Below are 5,125 nucleotides of genomic sequence, written 5' to 3' on the forward strand. Positions count from 1 at the left end.
TCCGTACGTCAAACAAGACTGAAAATGTCGAGGAAGCATTTTTCACCTATTTTTAAATTTCAAATTAAACAATGTTCCTTTCGATGTTTGAGTCAAAGGAAAAACTGACGCGTTTAGGATGATTATCTTCGTCGTTCCCTGAAAGAAAATCGAATATCGATTCTTCATTTTAGGACCCAATTTTCCAACGGTTTTCAACAGTACTATCTTTGAACGATTTTCAATCTTTGAGGCGATGTCTGTCTTCTGCACATAGTGAACATTTTTTTCCTGGCTTGGATTCTACTGGTTCTCTCCCTACATGATTGTCCTGACTAACCTCGACATGAGAAAATACATTACTTTTTTCTTTCGGCTTAGGCTGGCTTCCTACGTATGAGCAAACTTTACTAATTGATTCCATAACGAACGTCATGAAATCGCTGAACGTGCTCAAAGAGACAGCAGGCATGATTTGGATGTACTGAGCCCACTGAAGCTTCACGAAGGCTGGCAGTTTCTTGACGACCTTCTGCAGCAGGATTGGCAGCATTTGACGTGCATGATGCTGAGTCGCTAGTAGATGTTGAGTAATATTCCGCACTGTGATTCCGAACTCCAGTAGGGTTTCTAATTTTTCTGCTTTTGGGTTGGACACTCTCGCACATTCCGTATCAATTTGTTAATGATAACCTCAGGATGTCCGTACAGCGTTTGCAGCGTCTTGATTACATCAGGCACTGATTCCGGAGATAACAGGTAAAAGCGGACTGCTTTCAATGCGTTGCCTTTCAAGTTCCTTTGAAGTCGACTCAAGTTTTCAATGTGGCTATATCCACAGGCTAGTGTCGAATGTTCGAAACTGCTTAGGAATATAGGCCAATCTTCGGGGTCGCCCGAAAACTCAGGTAAGTCTCGCTGCATGACCTGCCGAGCAATGAGCTGTTCCTGAGACGATCGCTGCAGCAAAGGTGCTGCCCCTGAGTGAACAGTTGCGAAACATTATTCCTAAATTGATGTGATGTCTCACCTACAGCTTTTTTTACAGTGCAGTGGGGGATGGTTAACATAAGGCTCAGTATTCTGCTGAGCTATTGATACGGAATCCGCCATTGACAGACCCAAGTTAGCCATGAAATGCAATTTGGCTATCGGTATTTTTGCGGAAAAGGTCGTGACTGGAACAGGGTTCCACGCGGGAGACTTTTCTACTTGCTGATTTGTCGGAGGCGGCAACGAAACTAGCACCACCGGCGGTGGTTGGGACATTGATGTCCTGTCCATTGTATTAGACAGCTCCAATGACAACTTTTTTGATGCATTTCTTCTTACGTCGTCTCTGACATTCTTACGTATTGCACCTGTCGGTCGACTTGCAGAGTTGTCGGCGTTTATCTTCGATAAAGATGGCGGCTACTTCTGATTCCGAAACCTTTATTCGACATCGTTGAATTAGATGTTGTAATTCTTGAAGTTGCTGCGGGGTCGGCTTTTCCGTTAACATGCATTCATCCAATTGTTGCTTCATCAGTTGTAGATCTGTTCTATCGATCCCTAGCTTTTGCGCTGTGGTTGAATTTTCGTTAGAAATCTCCTTTGACGTTCCGTTTCCTCCTATCGCACCTGCTTCATTGCTGCTTCCACGGGCTGGAGAACGTGAACCAACGGAAGAGTGGATTTCAACCCATTGCACAACTGACTTCCCGGATAAAAAATTACAGTAACATGAACGACATAACCCATTGAAATCCAATAGATTGTGTGGTAAACAATATAAACTATTGTACGTTTATTGTAAAATGTTGACGGTTGTAAAAGATCTTTATTGTACTTACATTAACATAACAATATATTTAAATGTTACCAATACATTCTATTATATTTTTATTGTTCGCTTATGTTTGGTATTGCACATCCAAAAACTAAACAAATTATGAAAGTTTTCGGTTTGGATGATCTGGAAATTCGTCTAATGTAATTGAATTAATATAATTTTGGAATATTTCATGGATTTATTATATTGTTGAAATAACAATTGAAAACAATAAAATTATAATAGCTTTGATTATAAAATGAATAAAATGTTATACCGATTCTCAAGTAATATATTTTCATATTGCAAGTCTAGAAATGTTATGCAATAAAATTGGAGTTCAAAAAATTAAAGGGAACAAAAACTTTTGCTTATCATTTTACTCGGAGAATGACTGGATTCATTTGAGCGTGTACAGTTTTGTTTATAATTAGTGAAGAGATGAAAATAATAAAACTGTATGTTGCAGAAAGTGTTTTTTTCATTACAGTTTTTGGTGCTGGGCAACGGTAGATCACTATGGCTTCTGTACCGTGGTAAGTATATAAAGTGTTAGAACGCGTTAGAGCATCATTACTGGGCCTGAGCGCGAGTATTTTGATCACACTCGCCGTGCTGTCATTTTAGATTAGTCAAACTTTTTCGCATCGGTTACTATTTTCGGTTATCATTTTGGAGGCTGCATTCCATACCGGTAACGTTTGACATTTGATAGTTCATTAAATAGCAGCGGTGTTATCACGCTGCCAAATTTGGTCACCTAGCGCGTTTAGTAGCGACCGGTAAAGTGTCAAGTAATGATACTGGGCTGGCAAACGGCTTATACTCACCACCGGTAGTCGTAATCTTATACTACAAAAGTTCAATGTATATAATGGACGCAGTGGTTCATCCCGAACAAAAAATAAATAAAAAAAAATAATCGTCATAATACCTGATGACATACCTGGTAACATGTATCCTTGTTCCACAGACAAACAGACATAACACTCGTCAAATTTCCATCGTTCACTGATTTACTGGTCAATTCAAATAATCATTAGTTTGGCCAATCGGTCACTAGTGGCGCGCGTATCGGATTTGATCGAGTTTGACATTTGCTCACTACCGCCATCTGGTTCGTGATTTGCCCAACTAACTGAAATCAACAGATGTCGTTAGTGTTAAAATGACGATTAATTTGATGAGTGAATGTTCAATGTGTTATGTCTGTTTGTCTGTGCTTGTTCCTTTACAGAAATGAAGCTTATGATGAAATACTGATGCTTGGCCAATCTCACCAACGGGATATAATAAGAACTGATGCAGGTATTTTTTTTCTTTTCTTCTCGACGTACTTTTTCTAATAAAACTAACATTCTTTTTTAATATACATTTTTCACAGGTTTATAACATGTATTGTCTATCCGGAACAAAGTTAGTTTATATCGAAGTTCGATTTTCTCCAGATACAGGCAACTTACCCAACTTCGAAAGTAGAGCGCTGGATTCGCCTGAAGATGCGCTAAACAACACATCAATTAGTTTGACAGATAAAACTTTGGAAGAAAGTTCGGTTCGGAAGTCCCGACAGCAAAGAGAGGTAAAATGAGTTAAAATGAAGTTTAAACTGCTTTAAACTTAAATTGAAAGTAAAATAATTTGTAAAGCAAATAATTGTATTGTATTTTTATTGTAATGTTGGAGTATAATTTATTCTAAATCCTGTTGTATTTCTTTTGTAAAACAATAGAAACAATAATTGAAAACATTTAAATCACAATGTTTTCTATTATTTTGTCGCCCGAAATCATCCCATTGAAGAACCGTAAAATCAATTGTTTTGCTCAAAATTTTGTATGGAAAATTTTCGATTTTTTTTATTGTAAAGATACATAACAACCCCCCTTTTTTATTGTAAAAGTCCCATTTACCATTCATTTTATCGTGGAAAACAATTATTTCTCATGTGATTTTATTGTCAAAATTCCATTATATTCAATGGTAAAAATTATGTCTTAAATGGTGTTGTAACAATAAAATTTATGATATTTTAATGACATTTTTTATCCGGGTTGGCTTTCTCTCGAGACTCTATCTCATCTACTCGACTTCTCACGCTTCGACGATCGACTTCATCGTCCACTTCTTCTAAAGTTGCTTCAAGCAACTGGCACTTTTTCTCCAAAAATCTTTTTTCTACCTCCAAATTCATTTGTTTTCTTTCGAACTCACGTTTTTCCGCTAAGTGCTTGAGCTCCAGCTGAAGACGCGCTCTTCTGCTAGCTGAGCTAAGTTTCGATGAAGTTGACTCTTGACATGCGGGCAGGGGGAGGCATTTAGGACAAGTCCAATTCTTGTCCACAATGGAGTCTGAAACTCCCGCGCAGCAAAAGTGCCACCAGACCCCACAATTGTCACAAGCCACAAAATTATCGGCACTATCGGGCCTATCGCACGCGACGCAGCTGAAGAGGTGGTCGTTTGGATCGTGGGTATTGCCAGTTTCAGTTGTTTGTTTGGACATATTTTCTTGAAGTTTGTTCTCGTAGAACTACACAGGCAAACACTTTCTCGATAGAATTTTATTCAAGGGGCCTCAAGCTGCAATTATAATAACAGTCAGTCATGCGCTACACGATAGTAAATTATTCATACGACTTACAAAATAGTGTTCCCTTGATTCTAAAAGTCTGTTCTGGCTCTTTCGAGAACTATTCCTTGGGTAACAAACACTGTAGCAGACAGAACTAATTAGCTAATGCAAAATAGGGACAAGTATAACCTACCACAAGTGTACTGTAGCGAGAAATTCCAGTAGCTTAAACCTGAGTTCAAAAATTCACGGAGGGCTGGTAGATTTAAAATACTTTTAGCAACAACCTTTTCGTAACGAAATTGATTTGGATATCTTAAAACCTTCAAAATTCACAACCACGTTGAGTATAGGGTTTGTTGAAAAGATATTTTAGTTACTAGATAAAGATTGTCGCTACTGTTCCCTTTGTTCTGCTGTCCGAAACATGTGTGGTACATACCTGTCAAATCGCATGGATTTTCCTTCTTTGACATTTAGCTCCCCTATCCTCGCCAGCAAAAGATGTTCCGGACAGCGACGACAGCGACAATCTTTATCTGGTAACTAAAATATCTTTTGTTTGTTGTTATGACAAGTTGTTTTGATGTGACGTATTCATGACGTTGGTTGTCACCGTGGAAGCGTTGCCAGGCGCGATGATTCGCCTTCGGTAGCAACACGTTTACTATAGTACAACTTCCCCCTTCGGCGTCTTTTTATGATGTGGAGACTTTTCTTCTTGTTCTGCAGCATTTTCCTTGTCTCTTTTCGCTTCA

General features: G+C 38.5%; 1 long non-coding RNA gene across 1 annotated transcript; it reads left to right on the forward strand.

Annotated features, from left to right (window-relative positions):
* Positions 1-2,235: 2,235 nt before the first annotated feature.
* On the forward strand, positions 2,236-3,311 carry LOC134204988 (uncharacterized). Its single transcript, XR_009978036.1, has 3 exons — positions 2,236-2,328; positions 3,030-3,100; positions 3,177-3,311. It is a non-coding gene; the product is annotated as an uncharacterized LOC134204988 (long non-coding RNA).
* The last annotated feature ends 1,814 nt before the right edge of the window (positions 3,312-5,125 follow it).

This window comes from Armigeres subalbatus, chromosome 1 (assembly GCF_024139115.2).
Source record: "Armigeres subalbatus isolate Guangzhou_Male chromosome 1, GZ_Asu_2, whole genome shotgun sequence".
Taxonomy (NCBI): domain Eukaryota; kingdom Metazoa; phylum Arthropoda; class Insecta; order Diptera; family Culicidae; genus Armigeres; species Armigeres subalbatus.